Here is a 12859-nt window from a genome sequence, read left to right as displayed (position 1 = left end):
ACAATAATAATAAATATAATATCAAGCAACATAATAACAGTCATCATCATAATAATATTCTCAATCTTATTAAAGCATAATATTAGCAAGATCCTAGGCATGATACTAACAAGATTAATAACAAACCCTGGCATGTCACTAAGCATTAAAAATCGAAGCTTTAGCCCTAATATGATACTAGCATGATATCAGGAAAGAAATAGGAAGCATCATAAACATACATGATATTAGAAACCTTAGTTATTACCCTAAACATGATACTAGGAAGCAATAAAACATCCTAAACATGATACTAGGAATAAAAATAATCAAAACATGATTTCTATATCAAAAGAATAACAATTAAAGTACTTACTTCGATGCCTCGTACCTCTTTCTAATAACAAAATACACACGTTAGTAACTTCAAGGAAAATAATAAATCAAACAATTAAATTAAATAATTGAAATAGGGATTTTGGACCAAACCCTCAGAAATTATAAACCTTTCACGTCTAGGGCGAAGGCAACTTCGAACTTAGCTAGGTGTGTCTAGAACTCATGAATGTGGAATTTTGTATTTGAAAAGGGAAGTCTTAGAAAGAGGGAGAAAGAATAAGCTTCTACCTTGAGAGAAGGAAGAATAGAATTAGATGATTGTTGATGATGATTGTAGATGAATTTAAAACAGGGAGATACGACCCCTATTTCTAAGAAAAATAGCACGGGATCAAAGAAAATCATATTCGGAATAAAACTCCTCCTGTCGCAAATGACAGGAGTCAGCGCCAAACGACGAGCTTCGTCGCCAGGTGACGAAGGCCAACGCCAGGCGACGAAGGTCAGCGTCTGGCGACGACGCCGTCGTCTCACATTGGTCCAAAAGTCAACGCGCTTTTCCACGCATAATTACCTTCAACACCGGTTGCAGGTAATTAAGCGTCCGAGCAGTTTTCGAAATCGGATTTAATATATTTTATTCTAAATAAAACATCCTTTTTTAGATAATGATTAATAGGCCCTCCTCTAGATCATCAGGCCACCTTTGAAAATCACTGGGCCTAATCTAATTTAATCCATAACTTCCTCATAAGTCATCGGAATTGGGCCTATAATATATCATTGGAAAGCTCTTTTTGAGCCCAATCCAACTATACTATTATTGGACCTTTATCATGGACCAAACCAAATTGGACTGGCTACTTTTCATTAAATAGGAGTAGGAAAAGAAATATTTTCAAAAACAGAAAGAGAGATATTTTAATAAAAACTTCCACATCATTAGACTTCTACACCTTCACCTCGTTCGATAATCAAATGACGCAAAAGGTATTCATCACTGGGTTTGGTTTTGGGGAGACACATTTGGGTGTCTACAATTTTCTTGCATATGATCATCGCATTGCATTGCATTAAAAAAAATGCCGAGCTAAGCACAAGGTATACTAATGATTTGAGGCACCCCTTGTAGCCACATCATATCACCCTTCATCCTTCAAATATACAATCATTTTCTTGACAAACCACTTTGAGCCTCATCTAACGATATACCTTTATTTTTTCAACCCACATCTATCTAACCTTGGGATAGGATGGTATGCAATTTCAAAATACGAAAGCTTGAGTGATTTTACATAGAACTCAAACATTCAAAAAAAAGCAAATAGCAATAAAAGTGTACAAAAGGGCAAGTGTTCCAATGTCATTGACATGAACATGTCTTTGATATGAACGTGTCTCAGATTGCGTTTCTTATCGAGTGCTCGGTACCGTGCCTGAGAAACATGAATGCCAAGTGAGTGATAGACCGCATGATTGGGATTGCCCACTTATCAAAATAAAAAATGCAAAAGAAGAAAAAGATAAAAGAGAGCAAAAAAAATAATAAACGAAAAAGAGTTCAAAAGTGAGAAATCTCAAGCATAAAAGTACAAAGATTTCAAAAGCAAGGTTGCACACCTTGGGGGCTTATCTAGGGTCTTAAGCCTTTATCCCTTTCTTCTTCAACCTTTAGCCTAACCACGTTACAACCCTTAAAAGACCTCTTTGAGGTATACACACACTTGTGTGAGGTTCGGCTAGAGCTACGTTCGGCCTGATTCCTAACGGATACGTAGGCAACCTCAAATTGGGGTGCGACCGCAATAAAAATGCATTCATTTCATATACACATTCATGCATGATCATATCAAGGGATCTCCAATGCTCATCCCTATTCATTTAGAGCTAGACTTTGGGGCTTGATCCCTACATTATTAGCTTACCCAGCCTAAGAGTCACCATCATTTGACTCTTCTCAAAATACTTTTTCCATACACTTAGCCTTTGCAGCCTAGCCTTATCACATCACATCACAAAGTATGAAGTGCTTAGCCTCTGTGCCTAAGTTACCTAAATACTTGCATCATTGAGTCAACAATTGGGATAGCCTAGGATGTTATAATCCTTGCACTAGAGATACAACGTAGATGCATACATTTGGTTAAACTCATTCAACATGCACCTCAAACACTTGCTTCGATTCTTTTTGTGTCTTTCTTTTTTCGGGAGAAAGTCAGTACCCTCCACAAAAATGACGGAAAATTTTTGCTTTATTGCATTTTCAAGTTGCACAATCACAATACAATGCACACACGAGTCATGCATATTGAGTCATGTCATGTCATATCACATCGAGTTGAGTCTAACACACGTGTCAATCACCTTGAGTTAACCTCAAGTCAAAGCAATCATAATGTCAACCACAACAAACCTTAGGACAACCCTAAGAAAAAACATAAGCAAAGTCTTGCAGTCCAAAACATATATGTAGGTGATCTTTACAAAGATCTAAGACAGAAAACGCAAATTTTCAAAGACGTGCAAAGCTATCACTTCCAAGGCAAAGAGATGAGAAAATTTGAACAAGATGGCTCAAGGCATAGTGGTCTTTGACGACATTCCCTAGGATGCGAAAATTGTCACCCTATTTGAAAAAGATAGCTCAAGACAAAACAATCTTGGGCGGCACTCCCTAAGATATGGAGGTTGTAAAAAAAACAACTTTGATTCAACAAAAATTGATTATGTCCTAAGGCACGGACGGCTCGCATAGCAAGTTTCTCAAGACGAAGAGACTCATAATTATTGGACAAGTTTTCCCAAGACGGAGAAAAATTTTCGATTGATGCACACTTTCCGAGGCGTAGAAGTTGGCGATCACATCCTAAGGCGTGGGTACTTAGCGGAATTTCACTCAAGAGCTACTCAAGGCGTAGGAGCTCACGACAGGATTCTCAAGGCGTGGAAAATGTTACACTTTTAGGCTTCCCAAGGCGAGGAAAATCATCATTCGGAAGACTGCTCAAGACGAAGGAGTCTACGACATGTTACCCGAGGCGAGGAAATTTGTCATCGTTCATTTATGAGTTGCTCGAGGCGCAGAAGCTCATGATAAAAATCCCCAAGGCATGGAAGACCGTTATTCAGTAAATCACTCAAGACGTGGTGGTTTGCTGTACAATTCCCAAGGCGTAGAAGATTGTCGTTCAATGGATCGCTCGAGGTGTGGTGGCTCACGATAGAATTCCCAAGACGAGGAAGGACGTCACAGTAGCAGTGAAGATGACTACAAGAGGAGTTATCTTCGATCATATTCCCTATGATGTGGAAGATGGTCATAAAACAGCAGAAATTGAAGGCAGCTACAAGCGGAGCAGTCTTCAGGCGATGTCCCCTAGCTTGAGGAAGATCGTCAAACAAAATTGGTTACTCTAGAGGCGTGTGCTCGACGGTGCAAGATACGCGTTTCTTAACTCTTTTATCTATTTAACTAATGCTAGTTTGCAGGTATCAGCGTTACAAGAATGATTTAGGATCGCAGAACGTTCTGAATCATATCCATTCTCCGTCCCTATCGCTACTTTGACTTTCATTTTCGAAACTTGCGTTTCTCCAAACTTAGTCAAAGTGGGGGCTTCTGTAGACACCCAAATGTGTCTCCCCAAAACCAAACCCAATGATGAATATATTTCACGTCATTTGATTATCGAACGAAGTGAAAGTGTGAAAAGTCTAGTGATGTGGATGTTTTTATTAAAAATATCTCTCTTTCTGTTTTCGAAAATATTCCTTTTCTTACTCTATTTATGAAAATAGCCATTCTAATTTAGTTTGGTCAATGATAAAGGTCCAATAATAGTGTAGTTGGATTGGGCTCGAAAAGAGCTTTTCAACGATATATTATAAGCCCAATTCCGATGAATAATGAGGAAGTTATGGCCAAAATACTAAATTGGGCCCGAAATGAATTTTATATGTGGCCCAATGATCTAGAGGAGGGCCTATTAATTATTATTCCTAAAGTTATTAGGATTTATTTTAATCTTCTAGAATAATCTAGAAGGTTCTTTTAAATTCTAATAGCATTAGGATTGATAATTATATTTTAAACGAGTTTTATTTAGAATAAAATAAGTGTTTTATGATAAATTTGATCTTAAAACTGTTTAACGCGGATTCTAATTAATTAATTATATTAGGAAAAGGATTCCGTACAAAGCTCATTTTATCTTTTAGTTAGCGCCAAACGACATAGTTTGTCGCCAGACGACAGAGTCTGTCGTCGGGCGCTAATGTCTGTTGCCTGGCGCTAATCCTGTCCCCTGGCGCTGATGTCTGTCGCCTGGTGACAGATGCCAGTTTTATTCCGTATAGAACTTGAAATATTTTCTATCGTTTTCGGACTATTTTTTCTATAAATAGGGGTCGTATCTCCCCATTTTCATTCACTAACAATCATTATTCACAACCATCATCTCTCTCTATTCTTTCTCTCTCTAAAAGCTAGAAGCTTATTCTCTCTCTATTCTTTTTCTAAACCTTCCCTCTTACAAAATTCCACTTCACAAGTTCTAGACACACCTAGCCAAGTTCGAAGTTGCCTTCTCCCTAGACGTGAAAGGTTGATAATTTCTGAGGGTTTGGTCCCAAATTCCTATTTCAATTATTTGATTTAATTGTTTTATTTATTATTTTCCTTGAAGCTACAAACGTGTGTATTTTGTTATTAGAAAGAGATACGAGGCATCGAAGTAAGTAATTGCTTTAATTGTTATTTTGATATAGAAAGCATGCTTTGATTATTTTAATTCCTAGTGTCATGTTAGGATGCTTTTATTGATTTCTAATATCATGCATGTTTCTACAATGCTTCCTATTCTTTTCTAGTGTCATGATAGTATCATGCTAAGGATAAAGCTTTGATATTTATTGTTTAGTTACATGCTAGGATTTGTTATTAATCTTGTTAGTATCATGCCTAGGATCTTGCTAATATTGATCTTGCTAATATTATTATGCTTTAATGAGATTGAGAATATTATTTTGATGATTATGATTATTATTATTATTGCTTGATATGTTATTGCTTGATCATGCCCTCTCTTGCAGGATTAAAGGGAATTTGTACTTGTAATCACGCTTAATAAGATAATTAATAATCTTGTTTAGGCTAATATGGTTATAATTCAAGCGATCGCCAATAATAGTTTTGCTTGTGCATTAAATTCAACCAACATAGATAAACAAGTTTAGGGTTAACCTATTGATCGCATGTTAGTCAAAAAGCGCACATGAATATGAGAAGAATAAAGTAGAGGCCTATTTAGGGCAGGTTCAATCTCTTTTAGTTGAATTTTTACCTTCATCCCCGAATATCCAGTCATGGTTCCAAACCTATGGAGTTAGCGATCTCATGGATCGTGAATGGGTGTAACCTTCACCCCGTGAATGGTTTACAAGTTCCTAAAACTTGTTGGCGACTCTTTTACTCTAGCTTCCTTCCCTTTGGACGCCACCATGCTTAAGTGTATGATCACAGTGGGGCTCAAGTGTGGGATGCTTGAAATATTCCCTACAGGTTGACATCGTTGTTGGACTAGAGTAAGTTGTTGAGGGAAGATGGTTTGAAAGGGGTGAATTATTTGATGGTAAACATAGAATGCGAGTGCCCGGGAGTCTTCATTCCCAAGCTTGGAAACCGGCCCTAAAGGAAGTATGAAAGGTTAAGGAAATCGATACGTTTGTTTAGAAGACAAAAAGAAGAAAAAAGAAGGAAAAAAATAAAAAAAAAACACAAGATGCATTCGAATAGATAACATCACCTTTTGAACAATTCATTAATAATGATATTGTTTGTACGAGTCAATTGTTCTTGAGAAATCAAAAGGAGCTCGTAACAGTAGGAGCGCGCAAGTAACCAGGTGGCGCGTGCATCCTTGGTTCTTGCGCTGGTTGTGGTCGCGCAACTTCATGAGTTGTGCGCCCCACCTGCTCGTGCAAAAAAAAAAAATTTACGAGCAGTTGTTTTTTGTTAGTATCTTTTTTTTTAATGATTTTTTTTATGATACCCTTCGAATGCGACTCAAAATCACGAAAGGACAACTTCGCAATTGGGAATCTAACCAAACTAAAAAATCTATCCTAAACACGTCGCGTATAGTCATATAATCACATAAGCATACCATATGCCAAGATTCACATAATGTCTTTGTAAGGTCAAAAGCTTGGGTGTCCAAAGGTACCATATCTTAAGGAACGATGCACAAATCAATCACTCAACGTGTTGACTCATGACATAGCCCTCCCAAAATTTGGTTGGCGATATGGGTGGGATGATTGTTATTGATTTCGGGATAGAAGCCTAGTGTTGGCAACCCATAGTCAATGAGCCAATCCCCAAAGGTTATAGTGTGCTATGATTTATGCATGATGCAATGTTGCTTGTTTGGCTTTTACTTTTGTGACAAAGGAAGATATTATGCGTTCAAGTCTCGCTCTCTAACTAGAGATTATCCAAGTTAATTCTTGTCACAACCCATAGGCAACCTAGCATTGGAAACCTTGGACCATAACTAAAAATTAATCTTGTAACCTCTAAGTCCCAAGTGGAGTCGCCGCTGTAAGGAGGGTGTGCCCATCGTAGGGGATTCTTCTCCTTAAATGCCCATGTCCCTTTAAAAGCCTAGGAATTTACACTTGTTAGGGTGTATTAGGATTTGAATTCTTGACTGTTTGGGGGACCTTGAATTAAAATTGATTCTATCATTACGCTTTTTTTGTAAGAAACAAGTAGGAGTCGCCAATGAGTTTTAGGAAAACTCATGAACCTCGTTCATACCTTTCTCCCAAGTAGAGTTTAAGGGATATTTGGCACGAATCGTAAGTTTACCCATGCCCAAATTGGTCTACATGTACCAGAAATGAGTTCGAGAGTGAGGGTACTAAAATAACGTTCCCTTTAGGGGGGGAATCCCTATCCTAGCCCTAGTACGGCCTCTACTAGCTCTTCTTTTTTCACAATTTCATCACCAAACAATATATGTAACGTGATACCTAAAAACTAAGTTAGTTGATTATATTTACAAGCATCAATCACGTAGGAATTACATTGCAAAGGTCGTTATTCTTATTTAATCAATATTCGTGAAAAGAACGATAAATAAACAAGATTCGCCTTGACTTAGGTGATCAATCAACAATTAATTTATTCAATTCTATTCTTTATTTAACACAAGATACTCTGTGGAATTAATTAATTAAAAGTTCATTTAAAATGATCAAACAACACTAATTAATTAATTAAAAGTTATTTAAACAAGAAAACAAAGGTGATTGATCTAAGTGCTCGGGAATTTACCACTTCTCCTTGCTAGATCTTCGTTTAGAACACTTATGGACTCCTTCTTGTTCGGGAACCTTCACCGTAGTAACAAGTATTGAAATGATGAGTGTTTAGGACAAGAGGGTTAAGAGTACACAAGTTCACAAAATTTCTGCCAGAGTTTAAGGTTAATTTCTGTCTATTTAAGCGTCGTATTAAGCCTCTATTTATAGGGAATGGATGCATTTAGGGTTTCGAGTATTCTGTCGCAACAGGTGTCACGCACATCAAAATGGGTTGCACACAACAGCCCAACACAAGTGATTTAGATGCGCTGCTCAAGGCAGCGCAACTAGATGTCTTGCACGCGGTATTATTGTAAGATTCGATTTTATATTTTTATGAAATTCTGAATCTTTCGCAAGCGCATCACTGGACGTTGTGTTGGGTGTCATGCGCAATCTTATGAGTTGCGCGCGCCAGACTAGCGCGACTCATTGAGATGGGCGCGGATTTTTCTGCGACAGCATTGGTTTTTAACCTAGGCGCCTCTAAATCCGTCATAATTAGGTTTTAACCTCGAGCTTAAGCCTAATTTTGATCGGGCTTAGTTAGTTTGGACCTTAATTCATTTTGTTTTGGGTTAGGCTAGTCATTTTGCATTCTTGTGACTTAATCAGTTCTCCATAAGCATTCTTCATGTTGATCCAACACAAAGATGGTTTTATTTATCGTCATAGCACTTTTGTCGGGACAGGAGGCCAAAAGTAGATGCTACAGGTTGTTTTTTTTTTAAAAAAAATAGCCGTTAATATATAACTGTTACAAAAATTTAACGTTACAAATCATGAACACAAATGCATGAACAAATTCAGCTAATAAAGCATTCCCAAGTGTGTGTGTGTGTGTGTGTCTATATATATATAGGGTTATGATCCAATGAGAAAGATGTTAAAATGAGAAGGATGAGGAGGAATCCTAGCCGTGCAAATCATTTAATCCAACGTCTAACATGCAACTGCTGTAAACTGATCAAAATAATTAAAAAAAAATCAACAATAAAGAACTTAAAAGGCCCGATACATCGATACATATATCTGCAGATTTGCTTACTTCCTCCATGAAAATAGCTCCATAACTTCAATTTCTCTCACTCTTTTAATCTCACCTCTTTTTATAAATATTTTTCAAAGATTTGTATATAACTTTTTGGGATAAATCAAGAACCTTAATTTTTCAATTGCGAGAAAGTTCTCAAATCAAGTAGTTGTACACTTGTATGGTTTTCCTAGATAATCTGTAGCTAATTGCATTCACAATTGCAATTTGATACGAGAGCTTGTAATTTTTAATAGTATTCTTGTTGCTAAATTTTACATATCTAGCTTAAAAGTATGCACATTTAGATTAATATTTTTGCATATTTAATTTGATGTTTATTTCAATACAACTTGAACACTTTCAGCAACAGAGGATGAAGGAGAGAGTAGGAGAGTGTCTTGGGTGAATGAATAAATTTAGTAGTTATTATGCATATTTTGAAGTAGATTCATGCATATTTAGTTTAAAAATTATGCACAATTACTTTGATTGAACAAATGTAGCCTATTAATGTGAACAGAGAGTGAGCGAAAGAGAAGAAGGGTCTCTTTAGTGGATGAATAAAAGGAGTAAATAAAATTCTTATTTAGAAGTAAAATAATACAAATTTTACTCAAAAATTATGCATATCAAATTTGAGTTAAAAATATTTGCACATTTAGTTCGAAAAATAGGCACATTTAATACAAAAACTATGAACATAAAATCCTTCTCATTTTAAGGAACTTCTCATATATATATATATATATATATATATATATAGAGAGAGAGAGAGAGAGAGGGGGGATTCACCTTCATCCTCTTTAATTGAGGATCCTTATCAAAACTTCCACAACAATCCTCCTCCTCTAAATTTACGAAAAAACACATTAAGGATGAGGATTGTAGTCCCCATTGTGGGTGCTCTAAGTATTAATTAAATCTATACTTTACTTTGTTACTAATAAAAAAAAACTTCATATTTCCTTGAAGTTCCTTAAATGCTAAATTGAATTGCAAATATACCATATTTTCAAAAAATCTAACTACATACTTACAAAAATAAAGTATACAACACAAAACAACTGAGTTTTACACTTTTACACAATATTCTTCAAAAAACCACTGTATCTTAAAAATGGATTTACATATATCAAAAGAGAACCAAAATCTCCACAACTGGAAAACTCAAATCGGTAGATCTCATACAGTCAGAGATCAATACCCCAAAAATTGGGACAAAAAACACCGTGTTGCTGCCTATCGTCTCTCCTGCCTTGCTTCTGTCGCCTGCCACCTACTCACCGTGTGAATTTATGGAATAATTTATAGAGAAAATTTTGAACTTCCATTGGTTGGGATTGTAGAGAAGGCGAAAGAGAATTTGTAGAGAAGTAAAGAAGGAAAGGGAGTTTGTAAAGAGGAGAGAGAGAGGGGTATGACGGCTACCTCAAGTATAGAGAGACAAAGGAGTAGTTGGAATAAAAACCCTAACCCTTTAAAGAAATTATTTAACTAGCCTTTCACACACACACACACACACACACACATAAATCTCGAGTAAGCGGGTACTCGCCACTCTCTCTGGTCGGCCCATGACCCAACCCGAAAACCTACCAACTAATTTTAATTTTTTTCTAAAAAATACCCGAAAAATCAGGTCGATTCATCGAGTCAGCGGTCGGCTCAGGTATTTTTGAACACCCTTAGCCACCACGCATAACTTGGGCAGTGACCTAACACGATACTTCGTATTGTTTTATAGGAAAATATTAGGCTTTATATAGACTCTTGCAAACATAGTAGTATGGTGAGTATGGAATCACCAAAATTGTTTCACCAGCAGAGAGTCATTAAAAGCTTCAAAGTCCTCCATCAGCTTTATTTTTACACAAATGATCTCCACTTTTCTAATAAATGCCTTTTTTCTTCTCTTAAAAATTATTGATTATTCTCTCCATTTCTTTGCAATAAGTTGATCGGAGCATATATAATACAACTCATAGTATAGTTTGGGACTGATTGAGCAACAAATTTTATAAGCACTTCCTTCCCAGCCCTCGATAAAAGTTTTTCTTTCCACCCTTGACATTTCTTTCAAATCTTACCCTTAATGCTTCCAAAACATACTTTTTTTATCTACAAATAAGAGTAGGAAGACCAAAATATCTCTTACCATTTCACCTCCTTCATTCCTAAGGCCTTAGTGGAGCTCCTACATTGCTCATTCAAGTTCTTGCTGAAAAACACTTCACACTTATTAAGATTAACTTGTTGACCGCAAATACATTCACGTACTTCTCGATCATTTGTACAGGTAAATATGATGATATCATCAACAAAAAATAAATGAGTAATTTCTAGAGCACTTCTAGAAAAAAAAGAAAAAAAAACACCTTGAATTAACTTCTCATTCTAAACTTCTTACGCATAGCTCCCAAACCTTCAACACACAAAAGGAAGAAATACACGAAAAGCAAATCCCCTTGATGAAGTCCTCAATTGAGAATAATTGTATTAGATGATTTTTCATTAATTAGGAATGAGTAAGTAACAGTGGATACACAATCCATAATACAACTAATCCATTTAGAAGTGAACACCATCTTGGCCATCACAACTTGAATGTATTACCATTCAATTCGATCATAGGTCTTACTCATGTCCAATTTCACCGCCATTATACCCCTCTTCTTTGCATTTTGGTGATTCATATGATGAAAGACTTTTAGCCTACTCAGCTCGCTACCACTTTTGATATGATCTTGTAAGATCTTGAATTAACTAATTAGTCGCAAGTCTTTCATATTAGTAGGATTCTTCTTTTTGGAATCAAAACAACATTTGCTCTATTATTCTTAATTTTCTTAATATAATGGAGTCATGAGTGTATTTTAAAGTATCAATCATGACTCCATTATATTAAGAAAATTAAGAATAATAAAGCACATGTTTTACCCAACTAAATCCTAATACCTTTTATAGAAAAGTGTAAGGAGACCGTCTAGGGATGTTAGTGGGGTGAGTCTAGGGATGTCTTAGTTTGGCGGGTGGTGGGGTGGAGATAGAGATAAAAACTATATATATACCCGCCATGGGTGATGGGGCGGGGGTGGATTTTAAGTTGTACCCCCTCTCCCCACCCACCCCATCCCCATATCTATATATCTTTAAAACAAAGTTAAATATTTTTATACTATTTTATAAAATAATAACATGAAATAAAATATTGATTATAATACTTGTACTAAACTTATATTATAAACAAAAACATGTGTAATATTAAGAATGTTTTTTTTTTATTGTAATCTATATTAATTATGTGGGATTTTGTATTTGAGATGCGGAGATTAGGTAGGTCTTGAGTGGGGATTAGGCGGATCTTTGGTGGGGGTGGATATCCAAGTAGGGGGTGGGGTGGATATGGTTTTGGAGTTGTATCCGCCGAGACGGGGATGGGGATGAATTTTAGACTCGCCGCGGGGATGGGGATGGGGATGGGGATGAAAATGTTAGGTGGGGATGGGGATGGGAAGGCCAACATCCGCCCCGCCCCGCCCCATTGACATCCCTACGTCTGGTCTTGGTGATTTAAAAGGTTGCATTTCTCTTCGTGCTTCATGATCTTCTCTTTGGTGAAAGGTTTTTCTAAGAAATTTGCTATATCTCTAGAAACGCTTCTATCAATCATATCTACCTCAAGGGCATAATTGGAGACCGCGACTAAACCTCGTTATTGGGTAGGATAGCCCAATGATAATAGGGTCAGGGCCAAATTTAATGTACCCTTAATGGACTGGGCCCCTATAAGATAGGGTCAATATAACGTTAAAGTATTTGTCCAATTTAATAGATATGGAAAATAGATAATGTAAAAAAAAAATTACATATATATTTTCGTATTAATATATACTTAATTATGGATGTGTCCAATATTTATTTTAATTAATATTTTGTTGGCCTGTCCATTATCGACCCACAACCCGCATTGGCTCAACCCGATATTGGACTTATAAAATGAGACCCTCTTTAACCCAACCCGCACTGACCTTGAATTAACCCGCCCAATAACCTAGTACAATCGAGATAAAGTGAATAAATCATCAAAGTATGTACTCCATGACAATGTTCTCAATATTCTATGGTCCTTCGCACTCC

Source organism: Chenopodium album, chromosome 17, assembly GCF_948465745.1.
Source record: "Chenopodium album chromosome 17, dcCheAlbu1.1, whole genome shotgun sequence".
NCBI lineage: Eukaryota > Viridiplantae > Streptophyta > Magnoliopsida > Caryophyllales > Amaranthaceae > Chenopodium > Chenopodium album.
Note: the sequence above shows the minus strand (reverse complement) of the source record.